This window comes from Pristis pectinata, chromosome 22, assembly GCF_009764475.1.
Source record: "Pristis pectinata isolate sPriPec2 chromosome 22, sPriPec2.1.pri, whole genome shotgun sequence".
Taxonomy (NCBI): domain Eukaryota; kingdom Metazoa; phylum Chordata; class Chondrichthyes; order Rhinopristiformes; family Pristidae; genus Pristis; species Pristis pectinata.
The window spans coordinates 7,168,142-7,193,873 of NC_067426.1; the positions used below are offsets into that span (position 1 = coordinate 7,168,142).

Consider the following 25,732-nt stretch of genomic DNA (forward strand, 5'->3'; position numbering starts at 1 on the left):
CAGGTGGGGTCTGATGGGGGAGGGATGGTTGGAGACAGCGACAGAGGCCCGGAGGTGATAGGTGGAGGCAACATAGGGCTGCAGATGATGGAGTCTGATAAGAGTGGAACCAAATAAGGGAGGTGGGGTAGGTAGATAAACAGTGGCGGGAGGAGACCCGGTGGGAGGAGTGTGGGGGTGACGGGCAGAAGGAGTAGGTGGGGGAGGGGAAAGAAACTGGATAATCAGGGGCTGGGGTGTTGGGGGAGGGTGGCTGTAAGGAAGGCTGTGTGGGAGGACCAGGGTAGGAGAAAGGGTCAGAGAGGGAAAGCATTTGATTGGCTACCAACAACCGCAACCATCTTCCTTTGTGCTGGTTATCACCACACTTGTGAAGAGTTTCCACCCAATGCCTCCTCAGTTCAACTGACTAAAATTGGAATTGGTTTATTATTGCCACACGTACTGAAATACAGTGAAAAAATTTGTTTTACATGCTATTCATATGGACCATTTCATTACAACAGTGCATTGAGGTAGTACAAGGGTAAACAACAACAGAATGCAGAATACAGTGTTACAGTCACAGAGAAAGTGCAGTGCAGGCAGACAAGAAGATGCAAGGCCAAAATAAGGTAGACTGTGAGGTCAAGAGTCCATCTTATCTTACTAGGGGACCATTCAAGAGTCTTAAAGCAGTGGGATAGAAGCTGTCCTTGAGCCTGGTGGTACGTGCCTTCAGGCTTTTGTATCTTCTGCCTGATGGGATAGGGGAGAAGAGAGAATGTCCAGGGTGGGCAGGGTCTGCTCACCAAGGAAGCGAGAAGTATAGACCGAGTCCATGGAAGGGAGGCTGGTTTCTGTGATGCGCTGAGCTGTGTCCACAACTCTCTGCAGTTTCCTGCGGTATCGGTCCGCAAGAATGGAGATTCCTCAGTCAATTGCTACATTAGATCATGTGGACATTCTGACCTTACCGTCTGTGTGATCTTGCTGAGTGCAAATTGGTTGCTGCATTTCCTGCTTAATTACATTGATTACATCTCAGAAACAACTTCATTTCCTTTGATTCATCACAAATTCATTGAAGACATTGGATAAAAACGTTTCTTTCGTTTCCTCTTTCTCTCCTATTTTAGACCTGGCATTTGATGTGAACTGATTTTGCATTTTTTAACATGAAAAGTCCAAACAATATTTCTTACTTTATGTAATGACGATGGGGGTGACACAGTGGCATGGCTGATAGAGTTGCCCCCTCATAAGTCTAATGATCAGGATCCAATCCTTTCCTCCAGTGCTGTCTGTGTGGAGTTTATACATTTTATCTGTGATTGCGTGGGTTTCACCCGGGGGCTCTGATTTCCTTCCACAAGCCAAAAATGTGTGGATTGGTAGATTAATTGGCCATTGTAAATTACCCATTGTGTGTAGGTTAGTGGTAGAATCTGGGGGGGAGTTGCTGGGAAAGTGAGCAGAATAGAATGGGATTAGTGTAGGATTAGTGGAAATGGGTTGTTGAACATCACAGAAACCAGCCTCCCCTCCGTGGACTCTGTCTGTACTTCTCACTGCCTCAGTAAAGCAGCCAGCATAATCAAAGACCTCACTCACCCTGGACATTCTCTCTTCTCCCATCTCCCATCAGGCAGAAGATACAAAAGCCTGAAAGCACGTACCACCAGGCTCAAGGACAGCTTCTATCCCACTGTTTTTAGACTATTGAACAGTTCCCTGCAATGATAAGATGGACTCTTGTCCTCACAATTCTGTATTGTTTTACCTTGTACTACCTCAATGCACTGTGTAATGAATTGTATGAACGGTATGTAAGACAAGTTTTTCACTGTACCTCGGTACGTGTGACAATAATAAACTAATACCAAATCCAATTCCAAGATCAGTGTAGACGCAGTGGGTTGTAGGACCTGTTTCCATGCTTCATGAGTGTAAGATTCCATGACCGTGTGTGTGTGTGTGTGTGTGTGTGTGTGTATAAACTGTGTGTCTGGGTGAGTGTCTGCATTCATGTCTCTGGAGGCATGTGCAAATGTATGTTTATGCTTGGGCATGTTACCACTAATATGTGGGCTCATCTGTGTGTGTGTGCGTGCACCTGTGTGTGTGTGTGTGTGTGTGTGTGCACGCGTGCACCTGTGTGTGTGTGTGTATCTGCGTGCGTGCACCTGTGTGTGTGTGTGTGTGTGTGTGTGTGTGTGTGTGTGTGTGTGTGGGCATGTGTGTGTGTGTGCATATTCCTAAATATATATGCATATTCCAGTTAATGTGCACATGTGCATCCATCATCCTGTGCATGCGTGAACCCATGTATATGAACACAGTTCTTTGAACAGGAAGTTAGCGGCAGCTGACTAATGAATATTCAATCAGTGTGCTGGTTTCATCATTAAAGTTGACTGCTATTTCAGAAATAAAAGGGTTGAAGCTAAATGACTTCTTTTTGCCTTTGAGAATCTATTAGTCTAATTGCATAGGAGACACTTGGCTGCTTGCGTTCTTCAGCCAAGGATCCTTCAGTCCGACAGCACACTGACAAGCTAATTTTCTTAATACAGACTACATAATGATGTTTGTTTAAAAACCAGGACATTTGATAAATGTTTAATCCTATAAATATGTCATTGCTTAGTTATGTTTCATAAGATTTTTCTAACTCAAATCAGTCAAAGGAGAAATTCAAAAACAGGAATGGGCAATTTAGTCAGAAACAGTTGGTCAAATCGCATTGAGATCAGGCTGAGTCTCAATAGGTAAAATAATTGGAATCTCAAAGGATCAGGACCTGGCAATACAACCCCTGAGTCTGCCTTTCCAGGAGATCAAGGCTGATGGTATATGTTGTATCTATTTTGTCATGATATTTGGCCCATCAAGTGTATGCTGGCCCACAGGGCAACCTCTTTAACCCATTTTCCCCTGTAACCTATTCTCTCACACAAGCCCACTAACACCCACTGATTCTCCCAATGGCCACCTACACGAGAGGTGTTACAAACAGATAATGCTAGGAACACTCAGCAGCTCGAGCAGCATCCACGGAAAGAGAAACAGGGTTAACGTTACACATGAAAGACCCTGAAACATTCAACCTAGTTCTCTTTCCACAGATGCTGCCTGACCTGCTGAGTGTTTCTGGCAGTTTCTATTTTTAAATCAGATTTCCAGAATCTGCAGGTTTTTTTTATTTTCATACACACAGGGTAATTTACTTTGGGCAATTAACTTAACAAACAACATTTTTGGGGGGTGTGGGGGGGGACACTGGAGTGGGGTCACAGCCAGAATGTGCAAGCTCCACACAAAACGCACCAGAGGTCAGGTTTGATCAGGGGTTGGTAGAGCAGTGAGATGGATACACTGCTTCCGTGGCTACCGACTCAGCCTCACCTCCTTCTTGCCAGCCAAGAATTTGAGGTCAGATCTCTTCTGAGGTCAGAGGGAGAATCAGAGAGGGAGAGAGACGAAATGAGAGAGAGGGCGAAGAGGGAGGGAGGGAGGGAGAAAGAATTGTCCCACGCAAAGTCACCCAAAACAAATCTTCCTGAGAGGGTGAGCGGATGAGAGAGCAGGTAAAAGAGCAAGCGATTAGAACAAAAGGTACTTGGATGGGAAAGGCATCAGGGAATATGGGCCTAATGCAGGCAAGTGGGATTAATGTACATGGACATCCTGGTTGGCAAGGACGAGGTGGGCCAAGACGGCCTGTTTCTGTGCTGTATGATTCTATGATCTATGATCTATGACCTGTATAAAAAGATGGGTCTTGTCTCTTACACATCTCCCCAGGACTGCCTGCTGGAATGTGAAGGCTCCAAGCAAAGCCAAGCACATAGCAGAGCTTCTCTACTTAGTAAGTGGGGGGGGAGGTGTGGGGAGGTCGCAGGCACGGTAGTGTAGCGGTTAGCGTAACGTTTTACAGCACCAGCGACCCGGGTTCAATTCCAGCTACTGTCTGTAAGGAGTTTGTACGTTCTCCCCGTGTCTGCGTGGGTTTCCTCCGGATGCTCTGGTTTCCTCCCACATTCCAAAGACGTACAGGTTAGGAAGTTGTGGGCGTGCTATGTTGGCGCCGGAAGAGTGGCGACACTTGCGGGCTGCCCCCGGAATATTCCATGCAAAAGGTGCATTTCACTGTGTGTTTCGATGTATATGTGACTAATCAAGAAATCTTATCTTATCTTGAAAGGTCTACAACAAGCCTATAAACCGGAGAGAATGTTTTAACAACCGGTTTAGCCACACCTCCTGCCTTACCCCCTGCCCATCACACCTACCACCCCTGTCTCACCTCTCCCCAGTCCTGATGCAGTGTTTCAACCCCAAACGTCAACAATTCTTTTCCTCCCGCAGGGTTCCTCCAGCAGTTTGTTATTTTACCCCCTGCCTTAACCAGCTGTCAAAACTGCCAACGCCCTGTTAATGTTCCTGATATTCATGAATGTTATAAAAAATTTCCGAAACTAACAAAAATTCACCACACTGGTAAACACATGCCTGAAAACTATGAAAAGATTTATAAATGAAAAATATTAAACCACTTAAATTCAAATTCAAAACGTTTAAATAAATTCAAGCCATTACAAAGTATGAACAATGGAAAGCAAATAAAATTGCAGATGTTGGAATCTGAAACAAGAACAGAAATGTTGGAAGAACTCAGCAACTGTGGAAAGAGAAACCAGTTAACCAGTTAACCGGGTCAAAGATCTGTCATCGGAACTGAGAAAGCAAGTTGGTGTAGGTAACAGTGCAGGTGGGAGAGGCCAGTGGGAAGAACTGCCATTGATGTAGCGAAATGAAGTAGCAATTGAATGGAGAGTTAGGATTAAGATATCTTTAAGTCACCTGTACATCGAAACACACAGTGAAATCCATCTTTTGCCTAGAGTGCTCTGGGGCAACATGTTGCCTATGTTGTGAAGTCTGAATGATGTTGTAGATCCTGGCCTACAGGGATGAGCTGAGCAGGCCAGAATATACAAATGAATGAAGATAAAAAATAGGGGAGAGAGGGGAGTGGGTCGCACAGATGGCCAGTCCCTGATTCAAACAGGAAGAGCAAGTTATCTAAAGCTGAAGAATTCAGTATTGTGTCCTGCAGACTGCTGTGTGCCCAGATTAAAAAAGAGGTGTTGTTCCTCAAGCTGCGGTGCAGGAGGCAACAGGCAGAGAGGTCGAATGGGTGGTGAATTAAAATGGCAGGTCAACCAGAAGGTCAGGGTTACACCTGTGGACTGAGCGGAGGTGCTCCACAAAGAGATCTCCCAAACCGAGGAACATTTACTTTAACGGTCTGAGCCACTCTGATTGAACTCAGTGTAAAGTTCCTCACATGGCTTATCGAGTGTACTCCCCAGAGGGAAGGCTGCAGGGCTGACCCAGCTTCGTGCTACTTCAGTGCATCATTGGAGCACAGCTAGGAAAGCAGCTGCTGGAAGCTCAGGACCTCACATCTGTGCACATCTGCACCGATTATACTACCAAGGGGAAATGCCAGCCATTCAGCACACTACATATTCACACAAACTCTAGCCTTAAGGATCTCAAACTTAATATTATTCATTGACCCAGCATCTACCACTTTCAGTGGGAGAGAGTTCCCCAACTCTACGCAAAGTGCATGAAGAAGTCTCCCCCAACTTCTCACCTCAATAAAACAGCTCTGATTTTAAGAGCTTTGGGGTGACTTGAAGTTCAAAAAGGCACTATATAAATGCAAATCCTTTTTATAATTTAACCAACACAATATGGTCACATTAACTGCCCTTACTGATAAAAAAGTGCAAGCCATTGATTTATGACCCCAGTATAATTTACTACATTTAGGAGGTGTGGGAGACGGAATTGTAAGGACATTTGAAAAAACAAGTATTGCTTTCAAAGTCTTTCCAAGTATAATATTCACAAACTCTTAGAAAAGAGGTTAAATGAAACCAAAATTATACTCCATCATCTATTCGGAACAAAGTATATTACTCAACCATTCAAGAAACCCTATTAGCCATTTAAGTCAGATTTCTTGGAAGCACAGCTTCCACCGTTCAGAGGATCCAGAAACCATGTCCAATCATCCTGTGCTCCTGGGGAAAAGAAAAACAACTGGTCAAACTTGAAGAAATTGACTTTAATGAATTGGCTCTTTTTCTACAAACTGCTGATTGTCCCTTGAGAGATATTTTATTTCTTCTGATTGTATCAAATCACCAAAGGCCATAGCAAGTTGACTGATAGCTGCCAGGTCCATTGGCCAGTACAAACAACGAATCTATTCGTCTCCCTGAAGAAAAATAAGTGCAGATAAGTGCTTGAAGTATTTTACTTTACATTAATGCTTTAAATTTTCAGGAGCTTTTAATTAAATTTATTTATTTACAAAAATATACTTTAAAAAATAGTTAAATTATCTGAACAGCTTAAAAATACAGCATAGTGGCACAGCTAGTAGACCTGCTATTAGATAAGATAAGATTAGTCCCATGTACATCGAAACACACAGTGAAATGCATCTTTTGCGTAGAGTGTTCTGGGGGCAGCCCGCAAGTGTCACCACGCTTCCGGCACCAACATAGCCTGCCCACAACTTCATTCCTGACCTCGGATGCTGTCTGTGTGGAGTTTGCACGTTCTCCCTATGACCACATGGTTTTCTCTGGGTGCTCCTGCATCCCGGGGACGTGTGGGTTGCTAGGTTAGTTGGCCTGTGTAAGTTGCCCCCAGTGTATAGATGCGATACAGTTTGAGGGGGTAGTCAGTGGAAGTGGGGGGTGAATATGGTCAGACTGGTGTAGGGGGGTGGAGGGGCACAGAGTTGGTAGGTCGTAGGGGCCTGTTTCCCTGCTGTATGACTCCATGGGAGGTCTTCATTAGAGACATTTAAAAGCAGTTCAAACCCTTTGACAGTGACGAGCAGCCAGCACCTTCCAGAGGCAGGGTCCATGAGACCACGCAGTCTGAGGCCAACTCACCACTCAATACCTGCCCCACCTTGTCGACACTGGGCACCTGCAGCTTGTTCAGCCCTCTGCGCCTGGAAAAGGGAGGTATCAGCAGGTGGCTGGGGAGATGGGGTGAGTGGGTGACAGTCATAGATGGAGTTATGGAATTATACAACACAGAAACAGGCCCTTTAGCCAACTCGTCTCTTCCAAACAAGGTGCCTACCTGAGCTAGTCCCAGTTACCTGCAGTTGGCCCATATCCCTCTAAACCTTTCCTATCCATGAACCTGTTCAAATCCCTTTTAAACATTATATTGTACCTGCCTCTACCACTTCCTCTGGCAGCTCGTTCTACATACCCGCCACCCTCTGTGTGAAAAACTTGTCTCCAAGGTCCCCTTTAAATCTCTCCCCTCTCACCTTAAACCGATACCCTTTAGTTTTAGACTCCCCTAGCCTGAGAAAAAGACGGTGACCATCCACCTTACCTATGCCCCTCATGATTTTATAAACCTTTATGAGGTCACCCCTCAGCCTCCTTTGCTCCAGGGAAAACAGTCCCAGCCTATCCAGTCTCTTTCAGGGAACCATGTACTTGTACCCATAGGTCTTTCTGTTCTACAACACTCCCCAGGGGAGAAAAGAGGAAGGAGTCAGGCAATGCAGCCTGCGTGAAGGGAGACGCAAGAGATTCTGCAGATGTTGGACTCTGGAGAAACACACATAAAATGCTGGAGGAACTCAGCAGGTCAGGCAGCATCTATGGATGGAAATAAACAGTCGACGTTTCGGGTCAAGACCCTTCATCACAACATAGCTCAGGATGGCATGGTAAAAAGTGAAGTGCCTTACACGAGGCCAGTAGTGCAATGGTTAACTGCAACAAGCAGAATTCTCAAAAAATATTTGGGTTCAGTTCCAACTGAAGCAGGTGGTAAAAGCCACAGAAATTAACAGTTTGAATCTGGTCCGCCTTGGACACGAGCGGGTGTGACAAAATCCTTCCTGAAATGTGGCAGCAACTGGCAGTTCATCATCCACACAGAGAGGTCTCGCCAAGGGATGCAGAACATGCAGGGAATGAGTGGGTAGTTCTAATGAGGTCAGGGGTTTGATTGGAGTGTTTATGGGGCTTGGGGCCAATGCATTACATCACAACATCTGATCACAGCCAAGAAAAGGAATGTTTGACAGTGCAAAATATGGGAGAAACATCTAGATTTTATATTGGTGATGTATAGAAAGATTTGCATTTCTATAGCACATCAACATATCCCACAGAGCTTCACAGGCAATAGGTAGTGCTGATGGCCAGTTAAGATAAGATATCTTTATTAGTCGCATGTACGTCAAAACACACAGTGAAATGCATCTTTTGCGTAGAGTGTTCTGGGGGCAGCCCGCAAGTGTCGCCACGCTTCCGGCACTAACATAACATACCCACAACTTCCTAACCCGTACGTCTTTGGAATGTGGGAGGAAACCGGAGCACCAGGAGGAAACCCACGCAGACACAAGGAGAACGTACAAACTCCTTACAGACAGCGGCCGGAATTGAACCCGAGTCGCTGGTGCTGTAATAGTGTTGCACTAAACGCTACATTACTGTGGCAATGTAGGAATTGAAGCAGCCAATTAATGCACAGCAAGCTCCCACAGTCAGCAATGTGATTAAAAAAAACACTGTGATGCTGGAGGAACTCAGCAGGCCAGGCAGCATCCATAGAGAAAAGCAGGCGGTCAACGTTTCGGGTCAGGACCTTTCTTCAGGACTGAAGAGAGGAAAAGGGGAAGCCCGATATATAGGAGGGAAAAGCAGAGCAGTGATAGGTGGACAAAAGAGGGGAGGCGGGGTGGGCACAGGGTGGTGATAGGTAGATGCAGGTAAGAGATAGTGATAGGCAGGTGCGGGGTAGGAGGGGAGAGCAGATCCACTGGGGGATGGGTCAAAGGTAAGGAGAGAAAGGCTGCAAGGTTCCAAGATGGAAAATGAGGTGCTGTTCCTCCAGTTTGCGCTTGGAATTCTCCTGGCAGTGGAGAAGGCCGAGGACTGACATATCTGTGATAGTGTGGGAGGGGGAGCTGAAGTGACTAGCAACGGGGAGATGCAGATCGCGGTTATAGACAGAGCACAGGTGTTCTGTGAAACGGTCACCTCGTCTGTGTTTGGTCTCACCAATGTAGAGGAGGCCACACTGGAGCACCAAATGCAGTCGATGATACTAACGGAGGTGCAGGTCAATGTCTGTCTCACCTGAAAGGACTGTTTGGGTCCCTCAATTACAGCTCCTTCCACCCTGTCCCTTGCACCTTGTCTCCCCCACCCACCCATCCCACTCCCACCCAGGGAACTTTCCACTGCCCCCATCATAGGTGCAACACTTGCCCCGACACCACCTCCATCACCTCCATCCAGGGACCCAAACAGTCTTTTCAGGTGAGACAGAGTTCCTCCAGCATCATAGTGTTTTTCATCTAGATTCCAGCATCTACAGTCCTTTGATCCTCTAACAATGTGATAATGGTTTAGTCATGTTGATTAAGAAATAAATTTTAGGCTAGACACTGGGATATCTCTCCTGCTCCTCTTCGAGGCAGTGTCATGACACTAAAGATTCCTACAATAGACAGCACCTCCAACAGTGCAACATGCTATCAGCATTGCAATGGACCATTGCCTCTGGTCTGGCACTTGAAATCAAACCTTCTTTCTCAAGCTGCTGGACATAGTTTGGGTCTACAGAGTTTGGTGGGGGGTGGGTGGGAGGTTGCTGGTGAGCAGCCCTTTCTGCATCGATCCAGATTTTGTTCGGAAGTCCCCAAGAAACTTCATAATTGCAAAGGGTTGTGTTCAAGTACATTGCAGCCCTGGTTCAGACACAAGGATTCTTTTCGGCAACAGGAATCTTACATCAATTTTCCTTATTCGTGGCTGTAGCAGACGGTGCACTTTGACCTGAGATGGGCACATTCCTGCCTTCAGTCTCTCCCATGCACCCATATCAGGGCTCTCAGTAGCCCAGACGGCACCCAAGAAACAACCATTGAGCTGCAACGTTTACAGGCCTAATACCCGAATATACTGTGGAATTTTCTGAAAAGTATAATATTTTAAATGTAACACATTTGGATAGAAGCCTCAGAGAGGTTGTTTGGCAACATAAAAGTAATCTTTAGGGCAACCATCTCAATCTGAACATAAGAGTCATGTTAATGGCTTGGTGTGCAAACGGCGACCCCATGTGTCCATTGATGGAAATTGCAACCAGCGTCAGCAATCCTGAAAATATTTATATGCAAATACTTTGGGTCACAGAGTGGATGAGGAGAGGAGGGCAAGGTATGTTTCACTCAGTACGATGCTTAATTCAGACCTCTGAGACGCAAGGGATTTGTATGTCCCTGGTGCACCAGGGAAAGGCTAGTATGTGGGTGAAGCAAGTAATCTTAATTAAGATAAAGTAAGATATCTTTATTAGTCACATGTACATCGAAACACACAGTGAAATGCATCTTTGTGTAGAGTGTTCTGGGGGCAGCCCGCAAGTGTCGCCACGCTTCCGGCGCCAACATAGCATGTCCACAGCTTCCTAACCTGTACGTCTTTGGAATGTGGGAGGAAACCGGAGCACCTGGAGGAAACCCACACAGACACGGGGAGAACATACAAACTCCTTACAGACAGTGGCCGGATTTGAACCCGGGTCGCTGGCGCTGTAAAGCATTATGCTAACCGCTACACTACTGTGCTAGCAAAATGTTATTGCTGGAGGAATTGCATACAAAGGTGGGGAGGTTATTCTTCAGTTACGTATATAGGGCAGTGGTGAGACCACATCTATGTACAGTATTGGTCTCCTTATTTAAGGAAGGATGTCAATGCGCTGGATGCAGTTCAGAGAAGCTTTACTGGAACAACACCTGGAAACAATGGATTATCTTTGGTTGGACAGGTTAACCTTTGATCTGCTGGACTTTAGAACAGTGAGATGCAACTTGATTGAAACATACAATATCCTGAAGGGGTTTTGACAGGGTGGCTGCTGAAAGGATTTTTTCCTCTTGTTGCAGAATCTAGAACTGGAGGGGTCACTAACTTAAGATAAAGCACATTTAAGGCAAAGATGAAGCAAAATCTTTTCCCCGTGGGGTGGGTCCTGAGCCTCTTCCACAAAGAGTGGTGAACACAGAGTGAGCTTTGAACATACTAAGGTAGAGTTATATAGATTTTTGCTAAACAAGGGTGAAAGGTTGAAGACAAAAGAGACCTGCAGATGCTGGAATCTGGAACAGAAAAAAACGGAATGCTGGAAGAACTCAGCAGGTCAAGTAGCATCTGTGAAAGGTTATCAGGAGGAGGCAGAATGCAGAGTTAAGATTACAATCAGACAAGTCATGTTCTATTAGGTGGTAGAGCTGGCTTAAGAGTCTACTCCTGCTCCTAATGTGTCTGTCTGTATAATTTGTACTCTAGGTCTGATATAGTGCCTTTAGAAGGTGCTAAAACACCCAGAAAACAATCCTGTCCCCACTTGGTTAATGTTTTGCACAGTAACATGCTTTACTCGACGAATTAATGAATGCAGACTGCTTATTGCAGAATGTGGCTGAGATATTCCGAGCATCTGCCAGAGGTTAGTTTCAAACTTCGCAAATGCCATCATTTCATCGATTATTTCAGATATTGTATGGGATCTAATTATTATGCAATTATCAATTACTGGTTTCAGATAGGGAGGAATTCAATTACTATTGAAAGCACCAATTCAACCTGCCATTAAAACTGTAAACACTAAAGACCTATCATAATTGTTACAGTAATATGCTAATACTTCTGTGATGATTGACAGCACAGTAGCTGATAAAAGGACAAGGATTCTGCTCGTGCCTACCTCAGCAATATCAGTTGAGTAGAGTAAGGACACACCATTCATCTTGAACCACTCTGATACTGACTCGAAATTGTCAACAAAGCTGATTCCATCTGTGTGTTCCCTGACTTCTATTAAACGTGTAACTGATTTTTCAGATTTATAGCTTCTGAGTAAGCATTTAAGAGGAATCCATATAAGAAAAATTGCAGTTGTCCCGGTTTTAGATTCAAAGTCAAAGAGGAGTGTAGGAGAGATTACAAAACCTTCCAACGCTGCTGGTGAAACTAAAATATTAATACTGCAATTGTGAGAGAGGAGGGTGTGGAAATGAAAATCCAAGAGCTCAGGAGGAAATCACTGTATTGATATTATCTGCCTAATGAAAAGAAGGCAGCTAGTTATGAGGGATTGGACAAGAGTTATAAAAATTATTCCCAGGTACTTAGCTCGTGCAGTCTGTACTACTTAGTAAATCTCCTACATTCCAAACACTCTTAAAATTTATTTATTCCTTTTTGGGATGTGGGTGTCATAGAGCCATACAGCATGGAAACCGTCCCTCTGACACAATTGGTCCATCCCAACCAAGATTCCCATCTAAGCCAGTCCCATTTGCCGACATTTGGCCCATATCTTTCTAAACCTTTCCTATCCATGTACCTGTCCACGTACCTTTTAAGTGTTGTTAATGTACCTGCCTCAACTACTTCCTCTGGCAGCTCATTCCATATATGGACCACTCTCTGGGTGAAAAAGTGGCCCCTCAGGTTCCTATTAAATTCTCCCCTCCCCATCTTAAACCTAGTTCTTGATTCCCTAAACCCAGGAAAAAACTGGGTGCATTCACCCTATCTATGGCCCTCATGATTTTACAGAGAAGATCACCCATCATTCTCCTACGCTCCAATGAGAAAAAGTCCAAACCTGCTCAACCTCTCTTGATAACTCGGTCCCTCGAGTCCCGGTAACATCCTCGTGAATGTCCTCTGCGCTCTTTCCAATGAGAAGGCAGAATTTATTGTTCTACTCTCGAGAAGGTGGTGGTGACCTGCCATTCTGAATCAGTCCTTCGGGTGAAGGCTCTCCCACGGTGCTGTTGGGGAGGGAGTTCCAGGATTTAGACCCAGCAATGATGGAGAGTGGAGACACGAGAAATTCTGCAGATTCTGGAATCTGGAGCAATACACAAAAAGTGCTGGAGGATCTCAGCAGGTCAGGCAGCATCTATGGAGGGAAATAAATAGTCAACGTTTCAGGCTGAGACCCTTCATCAGGACTGGAAAGGAAAAGGGCAGAAGCCAGAATAAGAAGGTGGGGGGAGGGGGAGGAGCACACACAGGCAGGGGATAGATGAGAGGTGAGTTCAGGTGAGAGGTGAGTCCAGGTGAGTTCGGGTGATAGGCAAATCCAGATGAGAGGGGGAAGGTAGGTGGGTGGAGGAGGGGGGAGGGAAGATGTAATAATCTGAGAGGTGGTAGGTAGAAGAGGCAAAGGGCTGAAGAAGAAAGAATCCGGTAGGAGAGGGCAGTGGACCATGGAATAAGGGATGGGGGAGGGGAGGAGAGGAGATGGGCAGGTCATCAAGGTGGGGGAACAGAACCACAGGAATAAGGGAAGACAAAGGTTGGGGGGGGGAGGGGGGGGGGGGGGAAGAAAAAAAAAGGGGAGGGGTTACCGGAAGTTGGAGAAATTGATGTTGAGGCCATCAGGTTGGAGACTCCCAAGGCAGAATATGAGGTATTGTTCCTCCAACCTGCATCTGGCCTCAACGTGGCAGTAGAGGAGGCCGTGGACAGACATGTCAGTGTGGGAGTGGGATGTGGAATTGAAGTCGGTGGCCACTGGGAGGTCCCGGCTGTTGCGGCGGACGGAGCGAAGGTGCTCGACGAAGCGGTCACCCAATCTGCGTCCGGTCTCACTGGTGTACAGGCCACACCGGGAGCACCGGATGCAATAAATGACACCCTTGGACTCACAGGTGAAGTGTTGCCTCCCCTGGAAGGATTATCTGGGACCCTGAATGGTGGTGAGGGAGGAGGTGTAGGGACAGGTGTAGCACTTGGTGCCATTGCAGGGGTAAGTGCCAGGAGGGGTTATCAGTGGGGAGGGACGAGTGGACGAGGGAGTCGCGGAGAGAGCGGTCCTTCAGAAAGCAGAGAGAGGGGGGTGAGGGGAAGATGTGCCTGGTGGTAGGATCCCGTTGGAGGTGGCGGAAGTTGCAGAGAATGATGTGTTGGATACAGAGGCTCGTGGGGTGGTAGGTGAGGACAAGGGGAACCCTGTCCCTGTTATGTCAGCGGGAGGGAGGGGGTGAGGGCAGACATGCGGGAAATGGAGGAGATACGGGTAAGGGCAGCATTGATGGTGATGGAAGGGAAACCCCGGTCACTGAAAAAGGAGGACATCTCTGATATCCTAGAATGGAAAGCCTCATCATGGGAACACATGAGGCGGAGGCAGAGGAACTGGGAGAAGGGGATGGCGTCCTTTCAAGTCCGGAGTGGAATCTGCAGGTCCCACACACCTGCTGCCCCTGTCCTTTTTGGTGGTAGAACAGGCAGGTTTGGGAAGTGCTGCTGGAGTCGTCTGGGCCAATAACTACAGTATATTTCTTAATTAGTACACACCGTAGCCATTGTGAGCCAGTGGTGGAAGGAGAGATGGTTGTCCACTGGGTGAGGTGTTACTATATCCTGACTTATTGTCCATTAGTGACTTTTCTCCTGACTTTAAATCCTTTACACCAACCATAAGTCCCAAGTCAGGAGTGTGATGGAATAGTTTACATTTGTCTGCAAATTGGTAAGTTCTTCACACGGAGGGCAGTAGTTACCCTCATCGCACTGCCAGGGGTGGTGACAGAAGCAGATAAGGTAGTGGCGTTTAAGAGGCATTTAGACAGACACATGAACATGCAAGGAATGGAGAGATACGGATCATGTGCAGGCAGATGGGTCTGATTTAATTTGGCATCATGGTCAGCACAGAATTCAAGGGCCGAAGGGCCTGTTCCTGCGCTGCACAGTTCTATGTCCTACTTTCTCCCGGATACTGAAAGGCTTGGATAGAGTGGACGTGGAGAGGATCTTTCCATTAATAGAAGAGTCCAGGACCCGAGAGCACAGCCTCAGAATAAAGGGACGTCCCATTAAAACTGAGATGAAGAGGAATTTCTTCAGCCAGAGTGTGGTAAATATGTGGGATTCGTTGCCACAGAGGGCTGTGGAGGCCACGTCATTGGGTGTATCTAAGGCAGAGATTGATGGGTTCTTGATTGGCAAGGGGGTTAAGGGTTACAGGGAGAAGGTGGGAGAACGGGGTTGAAAAAAGATCAGCCACGATTGAATGGCAGAGCAGACTCAATGGGCCGAATGGCCTAATTCTGTTCCTACATCTTATGGTCTTAGGTTCTTATCTATTCTACTTGTCACATCCTCAAAGATTAATCAAACATTATTTTCTTTTTATAAATCCATGTTGACTCTACCCCATCCTGTTATTCTTTTCAAAGTGTTCTGTTACCACATCCCACACTATAAATTCCAGCACCTTCCTGACAAGTCAGCAGTTCCCTGCTCTCTCTCTCTCTCTCTCTCTCTCTCTCTCTCTCTCTCTCTCTCTCTCTCTCTCTCTCCTTTTTTAAATAGCTTTCATTTGAAGGTTACACTTGGAAAATGGACATCCTGTGTGAGAGTACCAACAGCAGCCTCTGGATTTCTACCAGCTTTATTGTACAATGATGGTGACGGCTGACAGCTTCACTGTTGTAACAACTGCAAAAAAACACACCATCATTCCTGATAAAGGAAGGAAGTGCTCCAGTTAAATCCCGTTACTGTACACCTGAACATATGATTGGTGACATCTAAATGGGCTTCAAAGCTTCGCTCTGGGAGATCCTTTATTATCACCTTGGCATTCTACTTCAGTGAGTCCAATCTTTGTCTTGTAATTCAAACAATTTCTTTGTGATGGTTCGGACACGTTTTTAACTGGCAGTTCTGACATTAATTGTATATGAGAGAGGATGCTAGATCATGGCAGCAAAGTGATAGCTCTTTTGCTGTAAAGAATGGAGTGATTACTTCCATCTGGTAAGTTCCAGTAACAAATGTTTTTTTCATTAATGCATGGAAAGTGCGTGTCACTCTTTTTATTTTTCATTCCTAAGTGCTCTTGAAAAGGTGGTGGGAATTGCCTTCATGAACTGCTGAAGTCCATGTGGTGAGGGTACATGAGCAGTGTTGTTGGGACCAGGGTTCCAAAACTCCAACCCACAGACAATGAAGGATCAGTAATATATTTGCAGGTCAGGACGGTTTATGAGCTGGAGGGCAACTTGGAGGTGACGGTGTTCTCGTGTGTCTGCCACCCTTGTCCCTATGTGTGGTAGAAGTCGTGGGTTTGGGAGGTGCCCTTGAAGGTGCCTTGGTAAGTAAGTGCAGTGCATCTGTAGACAATTCCACGTGCTGCTGCTGGAAGACAATGGCGTTTAGGTGGCGGAGTAGCTGCTGATCAAATGGCTGGTTTGTCATGGGTGGCGTTGAGTTTCTTGAGTGTTGTTGGAGCTGCACATAGGAGACCATATAGGAGCAGAATTAGGCCATTCAGCCCATCGAATCTGTTCTGCCATTCAATCATGGCATCATTGCTGATCTTTTTTCAACCCCGTTCTCCCACCTTCTCCCCGTAACCCTTAACCCCCTCGCCAATCAAGAACCTATCAATCTCTGCCTTAAATACACCCAATGACTTGGCCTCCACAGCCCTCCATGGCAATGAATTCCACAGATTCACCACCCTCTGGCTGAAGAAATTCCTCCTCCTCAGTTTTAAAGGAACGTCCTTTTATTCAGAGGCTTTGCTCTCGGATCCTAGACTCTAAGATCCCTTGGATCTTAGACATTGAGATCCCTTGGATCCTAGACAAGGAGGAACCAATGGATATGTTGTATTCTGATTTTTGATAGTCTAAAGTCTAATGTTGAGTTTATTGTCATATGCACAAGTACATGTACGCACAGGTGCAATGAAAAACGTACAGTATATGCAGCAGCATCACAGGCACATAGTATCACAAGAAAAAACATATATTAAATACAAATTATACAAGAAACCACAAAAGGTCCCACACACAAGGTCGTCAATTAGACCACATGGAATTGGGGGTAATATACTGACATGGACTGAGAATTAGCTATTGGACAGAAAGCAAAAAGTAGGGATTAACAGATCCTCCACAGGTTGGCAGGTTGCTACTAGTGAGGTAATTGGTAGTTGGTTTATTATTGCAACAGGTACTGAGGTACAGTGAAAACTTTGTTTTGCATGCCATCCATACAGATCTTTTCACAACATCAGTACATCAAGATAGTACAAGGGAAAAAAGCAATAAAAGAATGTAGAATATAGTGTTATAGTTACAGAGAAAGTGCAGTGCAGGCAGACAATAAGGTGCGAGGCCATGACAAGGCAGATTGTGAGGTCAAGGGTCCATCTTATTGTACAAGAGGTTTGTTCAAGAGCCTTACAACTGTGGGATAGAAGCCGTCCTTGAGCCTGGTGGTATTTGTTTTCAAGCTTTTGTACCTTCTTTTCGATGGGAGGGAGGAGAAGAGAGAATTTTCAGGGTGGGTGAGGTCTTTGATTATCTTGGCTGCTTTACCAAGGCAGCGACAAGTGTGGACAGAGTCCATGGAGGGGAGGCTGGTTTTCATGATGTGCTGACAACTCTCTGCAGTTTCTTGTGGTCTCAGGCAGAGCAATTGCCATACCAAGCCATGATGCATCCGAATAGGACAATTTCAAAGGTGCATCTATAAAAATTGTTGAGGGTCAATGGGAACATGCTGAATTTCTTTAGCCTCCTGAGGAAGTAGAGGCACCGGTGCACTTTCTTGGCCATGGCATCTATGTAGTTGGACCAGGACAAGCTATTGGTGATGTTAACACCAAGGAACTTGAAGTTCTCAACCATGAGGTCATAGAGTCATTGAGTACAGTACAGAAACAGGCCCTTTGGCCCAACTGGTCCATGCCGACCAAGGTGCCCCATCCAAGCTAGTCCCATTTGCCAGCATTTGGCCCATAATCTTCTAAACCTTTCCAATCCATGTACCTGTCCAACTATCTTTTAAAAGTTGTTATTGTACCTGCCTCAACCACTTCCTCTGGCAGCTCGTTCTACATGGATACCACCCTTTGTGTAAAGTTGCCCCTCATGTTCCTCTTAAATCTTTCCCTTCTCACCTTAAGTGATGCCCTCTAGTTCTTGATTCCCCAACTCTGGGAAAAAGACTGAGTGCATTTACCTATCTATGCCCCTCATGATTTTATACACCTCTATAAAATCACCTCTCAGTCTCCTACGTTCTAAGGAATAAAGTCCTAGCCTATCCAACTTCTCTCTATAACTCAGTCCCTCAAGTCCTGGCAACATCCTTGTAGATCTTTTCTGCACTCTTTCCAGTTTAGTAATATCATTCTTATAGCCAGGCAACCAAAGCTGAACTCAATACTCCAACTGCGGCCTCACCAGCGTCCTGTACAACTGCACCATGACTTCCCAACTTCTGAATGCCCTGATTTGTGAAGGCCAGTGTGCCGAAAGGCTTCTTCAGAGGACAGCAGGGATCAGCCCCTGGGCCCTGCTGTCCATGTTCTAAATCAACAATTTGAACAAGGGGAGAAAATGGCACATTTACAAGTTTGTCAACAATACAAAACTAGGTGGGATTGTGAATGGGGAGAATGTTAAGAGGCTTCAGGAGGTAGAGACAAGCTGTGTGAGTGGGCGGTGACATGACAGACGCAATGTAACATGGATTGCTCAAAACATAAGAACAGAGTGTTTTTTTAAACACCAAGAGACCGATGTTCAAAAGGGCTGAGGTGTGCTTGTGCACAAGTCAATGAAAACAACATGCAGATGCAAAAAGCAAGGAGGAAAACAAATGTTATGTTAGACTTTATTACCAGAGGATTTGAACATAGGAGTAAAAATGTCTTACTACAAATGTATGGAGCCTTGGTGAGACCACCTGTGGAGCACTGTGGATAGTTTGGTCTCCTGACATAAGGAAGGATATATTTACCACAGAGAGGGTGCAGCAAAGCTTCACTAGATGTTGCAAAGACATGAACCGCTGGAGGAACTCAGTGGCTCAGGTGGCATCTGTGGAGGGAAGTGGCGGTCAATGTTTTAGGTCAGGACCTTCATCTGCAGACCTGAAACATCAACTGTCCATTTCCCTCCATAGTCACTGCCTGACCCACTGAGTTCCTCCAGCAGCTCATTTTCTGCTCCAGATTCCTGCATCTGCAGTCCCTTGTGTCTCCGTTCGCTCGATGGTTCCAGGGACGGCAGATTTGCCGTACGAGGAGAGGTTGAGTAGACGGGGCCTGTACAGCTCCTCCCCAGGCTGCAGCAAGGTCCGTTCCTAACCCAAAGTCGGAAGTTCCCACCCGGCAGAAGATGCCTACAGCCCCACAGCCGTCGGCAAATCCATCCCGCTGATCTCCCAACTGCTTGCTCAAATACATGAGCTGTACATAAGTCGGGAGTTCGTAACCCAGGGAGGACCTGTATTCCTTAAAGCTTAGAAGAAGAAGAGATCTTATTGAAACTTACGAAATGTGAACGGGGTTTGACAGGCTGGATGAGGGAAGATGTGTGCACCAGATGAAGAGTCTAGAACCAGGGGTCACTGTCTCTGAATAAGCAGTGAACCAGTTAGGACCAACTTAAGGAGAGTTTTCTGTATTCAGAGGGCAATGGATCTAGAGGGGAGGCTCAGGCATTGAGTTCAATAGAGTCCTGCATTTCAAAGTGATGAAGGAATATGGCAATAGAACAGGAAAGAAGAGCTGGAGTAGAACTTCAGCCATGGTCTTGATGAATACCAGAGCCGCTTGAAGGACTGGCTGGTTCACTGCTGCTGTTTCTCAGACATTTCACCCCAGGAAATACCTTGTTACACTTTGAAGTCTGCAGATTTTAATGGTATTCAAAGCTTAACCATCTCTCTAGCCACTAAAAGAAATTATTTATGGGAATTTTAATTTCTGCAGATTATTTTAAAATTATATTTCAAATTATTTTCAAATATTTCAAATTATAATGTATTTTAAAATGAGTACAAATTATTTCATTTTTAAGATTTTTTAAATATTTTGACTTCTGTCTGAATGTCGTGCCAATGTTCTTATCTTGTTCTCAATAAAATGTTTAAAATATCAGTTAAAAAACATGCTTTTTACTTCCTCATTTGCTTCCCACAAGAGCTCTTTGGTAAAGTCTGATCAGCCAACGATGACATCATGCCTGATGTGCACCTGAACTGATTCAGACAGTGAGCGACGTTGATGAAAGGGAAGACAACCTCACAGAGATTTGCCATTCACGGTAAGCTGGTTCAAGGTTAGTGGTGAGCACCAGTTTCATCTCTGACAGCAAAATGCAGTCCACTGAAGTTAGGCAGAGATAGCCTAGAGGGTAGCAGACCACATTATGAATGGAGAGACTGCTGAATAATAAATAATTGAGGTTAATCTAGATTGCCTTCTATTGTCTTGATGGTGATGTTACACAATGTTTGAGTTGTCACCCAATACAGTAGTGTATCGGTTAGCGTAACGTTATTACAGCACCAGCGACCCAGGTTCAATTCCGACTGCTGTCTATAAGAAGTTTGTACATTCTCCCCATGACTGCGTGCGTTTCCCCTGGGTGCTCTGGTTTCCTCCCACATTCCGAAGACGTACGGGTTAGGAAGTTGTGGGCATGTTATGTTGGTGCCAGAAGCGTGGCGACACTTGCGGGCTGCCCCCAGAATATTCCACGCAAAAAAAGATGCATTTCACTGTGTGTTTCGATGTACATGTAACTAATAAAGAAATCTTATCTTATCCTATAGCAATCGATCTTCATCAGCTCTTGGAGAAGAAAGCTGAGAGGAAATTTGATAGAGGTGTAAACCAACCTCCCCTCCATTGATTCTGTCCACACTTCCCGCTGCCTCGGGAAAGGAGCCAACCAACATAATCAAGGACCCCTCCCACCCTAGTCATTCTCTCTTCTCCCCTCTACTGTCAGGCAGAAGATACAAAAGCTTGAAAGCACATACCACCAGACTCAAGGACAGCTTCTATCCCGTTGTTATCAGACACTTGAGTGGACCCCTCACATGCTAAAGATGAATTCTTGATCTTCCAATCTACCTCATCGTGGCCCTTCCACTTTATTCGTCTACTTTCACTATAGCTGCAACACTATATTCTACTTTCTGTTTTCTTTTTACTACCTCGATATAATTATGTATGGCATGATCTGTATGGATGGTACGCAAACGAGAGCTTTTCACTGCTTCTCAGTACACGTGACAACAATGAAAAACCAAACCAAGATCATGATGGGTTAACTGATGGTAAGTAGAGAGGAGCTGTTCCCACTGGTAGATGGTTCGTAGAACTTAGGATATGGATTCAAAGTAAACAGCAAAAGTTACAACAGGGTTGTGAGGAAACTCATCTTTTATGTAGAGAGAGCGTCTGAAATGGGGTGGTGGGGGAGTCAATCAGGGGTTTCAAAAGGTAACTGTTTGTCATTTGAGGGAAAATCATTTGTGGGACCACAAGGAAAAAGCAAGAAAATAGGACTGAATATATTGCTTACAAAGGGCTGGCATGGACTCAATGAACTGAATGGCCTTCTATAGTATAACAATCCCATGATTCTATAGGTTACCACAGATTAAAACATAGGGTGAGACTCAATCCAAAGGCTTTGCACTTTGAACCATAACCCCAGCACCATTCTGCTCTCCCTGGTTTGCTACATTTTCAAAGTATTAAGAACATAAAAAATAAAAGCAGAAGACCATTCAGCCTCCTAGTTCCAGCTCTGCCATTCAGTAAGATGTTGGCTGATCTTTTCTTTCAGCACTGTTTTTCTGCACTAACCCCATAACCTTTAATTCCATTAATAACTAAAAATTTTGTCTCCCATTACTTATATTCTGTTTCCAAAAAATACTATTTTCTGAAAGGGGTCTGTCCGAATTGTTTTGAAACCTGTCTTTTATTATCTACGTCATTCCATTTACTGATGACCCTGCTTCCAAGCTCACCAGTGAGTGGAAGTATCCCCTCTCTGTCCATGACATCACCTGGGGTGGACCCAACTGGGTGAAGAGCAGCTTCTCTGATGGTAGAGACGTCAGCGCAAGGCCAAGGTAATCATTCCCTGGCCTCATCTGGCTCAAGATGGTCGGAAATATTTCAACCTTGCCTTTTGCATCTTTTCACTACCTTGAAGATCTCTGTAAAGTAATTAGTTTATTCTTGTCACATGTACCGGGCTACAGTGAAAAACGTTGTCTTGTATGCCACCCATACTAATCATTTCATCACATCAGTGCATCGAGGTAGTACAAGGGCAAAGCAATAACAGAATGCAGAATAAAGTGTTGCAGTTACAGAGAAAATGCAGTGCAGGCAGACAATAAGGTGCGAGGGCCATGATGAGGTAGATTTTGAGGTCAAGAGTCCATCTTATTGTACAAGTAGTATAAGTAAGATTTCTTTATTAGTCACATATACATTGAAACACACAGTGAAATGCACCTTTTGCGTAGAGTGTTCTGGGGGCAACCCACAAGTGTCACCACGCTTCCAGCGCCAACATAGCACGCCCGCAACTTCCTAACCGTACGTCTTTGGAACGTGGGAGGAAACCGGAGCACCCGGAGGAAACCCACGCAGACACGGGGAGAACGTACAAACTCCTTACAGGCAGCGGCCAGAATTGAACCCCGGTCACTGGCGCTGTAATAGCATCACGCTAATGGCTATACTATCGTGCCTGCCCTACAAGTACAAGTAGTCTTCAATTTTCTAGGAAAAGAGCTGGAGCCTATACAGCCTTCCCTGAATTATATAATTCTGGTATCATCCTCCTTCACTGCCCCAATGAGCTTACTTAAACTATATTACATCTCCAACATTTCCACTCTTAATGAAGGATCATCAATCTGAAACAGCTCTATTTCCCCCTTCCTTCATCTCCTGAGGAAGGGTCCCATCCCGAAACGTCAACTGTCCATTTCCCTCCACAGATGCTGCCTGACCCGCTGAGTTCCTCCAGCATTTAGTGTGTTGATCCAGATTTCCAGCATCTGCAGTCTCTTGTGTCTTTATTTCCCCCTCCACAGTTCTTGCCCCTTCCAAATTCATTGTCAGGAAACATGAATATTTTGTTAGTTTTAGTCCGTAAAATGTTTAATTATTCAGGCTTGTTGGAGACATTCTTCAAAAAAAAGATCAAGTGTATCCAGTTCTGAGTTCACAAGAGGGATTAAATTCTTGGCAGGACGTGTTTCTAAGCTGTCACAGTCTGGAAGAAAATCAGTGATACCACTCAGCACTTGGAGTTAAGTGGTTAATGAGCTATCAACTCAATTTGAAGAACTCAATTTAAACAGGTTCTTGCACTGGCTACAGGGCAGTCAATGGTTGATGAGCTATGTGCTGCAAATAAATATTTAGCCTCATTTATTCAACAATCCCCTAGCTGTGAACATTCATCTGTTAAATGACGACAGAAACCCACATTTTAGCCATTAGTCATATGCTATCAGTGCCATGGTTACCAAACAATCTTTCAGCCTGTCAGCAACACACAAGATGGTAGAGGAACTTGACGGGTCAGGAAACATCTACGGAAGGAAATGGTCAGTCAACATTTTGGGTCGAGATTCTTTATCTGGACTGGAAAGAGAGAGGGGAGATAGCCGATATGAAAAGGTGGAGGAAGAGCTTGGCAGGTGATAGGTGGATCCAGCTGAGGAGGGGTGATGGGCAGATGGAGGGAGGGGAGAGTGGGAATGACGTCAGAAGCTTGGGGGAAGTGACAAAGGGCTGAAGATGATGGGATCCTGATAGGAGAGCAAGGAGGAGCTTGGAATAAAGGGAGGGAGGTGGGGAGGGGAACCGGTGAGAGGAGTCTGTAGCTGATGGGCAGATGCAGAGGGTGGGGGGAGGGGAAAGAGGTAGGGCAATGGGGCCCAGTTGGATCAGGAGGAAAGAGGAATAAAAAGGAAGAATGGGGGGGAAAAAGGGACAGAGGGGGAGCAGAAGTTCGAGAATTCGATGTTCATGCCACCAGGTTGGAGACTGCCCAGGCGGAACATGAGATGCTGTTCCTCTAATTAGCCCCGTCAGCTCTAGGAACCTTCTGATTTGTCAGAGAAGCCACGGGTGGGAGAGAGGAGGTGGCTGGGTGGGACGGGAGGAGCCGACACGAGTTTCGTGAGAGACTCAGCTCGTCCACGGGACAACATCCTATCCTGCACGGGGCCCAAGAAGACAGAGCAGGCTTCGCACGTGCAGACACACACACCCCCCCCCCCCCCCCCCGTCTGCGTTGTGAAGCCACTTCAGGAGGAAAGGTAGGCCACAGGGCTCGGATCATGGAGGGGGGTGCAGTTGAGGGGAGCCCCGGTGGGGGATGGGGCGGGAGTGATGGAAAGGCTGGAAGGATTGTGTCAAAGATTCAAGGATTGGTTCAGGACAGAGGGAGGGCAGGAACCAAGGATCTTATGGGGATATTGGGGCCTCCCCAGGGTATGACTGAGTGGGACGAGGATAGTGGAGTGGTTTTAAGGCTCAGAGCAGGAGGTGGGGAATTGAAGAGATGAACATGGGCACAAACTACAGTAACAACAAGAGTGCCGGATGGTGGGAATGACATTAGGTGCTCAGCAGATGCAGTGATGGGGAACCAGACCTTAGCTGCCCTGCTACAGCCAACCTCTGTGTGAGAGGGCCACATCAGCCACCCACAGAAGACCCAGAACAGACTCAGCAAACTAACCCAACCAACATACTGTAAGATTCAGTTTCTCTACATAACACAAAAATGTCACGAAAGAATTTCCAGGCCTTATGCACTTAAGAGCTGAATTAAAATGGCAAACTAATGATATTTCAAAGGCTCTCTACATCATTGCTAGCACAGTACAGAGAGAGCACTGTGCTCCCTCAGGTGCTGTCTTTTGGATGAGACGTTAAGTGGAGGGTTATTTTGGGAAAACTTTCGTCAGCATCTGAGGTGGGAACACCAATTCTAGATTTCAGAATTCCTAAGCCTTCAGAGTTGCCTGTAAATAGGAGAAATTTATGATTGTGTAAAGGAAACACACAGTACCATTGTCCATTTACACGTCTTATTGTCAGCAGTGAGAGCTTTAGATAAGGATTGCATTTGTATAATGTCTTTCAAAACCAAGGTCTTGTCCTCATCTCAGGGTGTCTCTAGGATATCCTGGATTCCCTTGAAGGGAAGTCATAGAGAGATGCAGCACAGAAACATGCCCCTCGGCCCATCGAGTCCACGCCAACCATCAACCACCCATTTACACTAATTCTTCATTCATCCCACTTTTTTTATTCTCCCCACATTTTCATCAAATCTCCACCAGGTTCTACCGCTCACCTACACACTAGGGGTAATTTACAGTGACCAATTAACCTGCCCAGCTGCACATCTTCGGGATGTGGGAGGAAACCGGAGCACCCAGAGGAAACCCACCCATTCACGGGGAAAACGTGCAAACTCCACACAGACAGCACCAGAGTCTCTACTAACTGCACCAGTGTGCTGCCCATTGTTGTAGTGTAGTAAAATTGTCAATTTGTGCATACAAAATGTTCCTAAGGTAACACCCAGATGATCTGTTTCAGTAACATTGACTGGAAGATCAATATTCAAAACTTCCCCTCAAAGTAGTACCCTGGGAACTTTTACATCAAACTGTGAATAAGTAGAGAGGGCCTCACCTGAAAGAAACCACCAGCACTGGTATAACACTGCCTCAGTCCTGCACTAAAACAGCAGTGTGGATTTCCAGGTTCAACTCTCTGG

At 45.6% G+C, this 25,732-nt stretch overlaps 1 protein-coding gene across 2 annotated transcripts in view; it reads right to left on the reverse strand.

The window, feature by feature from the left end:
- Window positions 1-6,136: 6,136 nt before the first annotated feature.
- ptafr (platelet-activating factor receptor) overlaps window positions 6,137-25,732 on the reverse strand; it is an 86,397-nt gene continuing 66,801 nt past the window's right edge. Inside the window, exons 2-3 of one of the 2 annotated variants that reach the window (XR_007957990.1) lie at window positions 12,736-13,035; window positions 6,137-6,277 (exon numbers count right to left, since the gene is read on the reverse strand). The gene's annotated coding sequence lies outside the window, so the exon portion shown is untranslated. The remainder of the gene's footprint in view (window positions 6,278-12,735; window positions 13,036-25,732) is intronic. The other variant, XR_007957989.1, reaches the window with a different exon arrangement.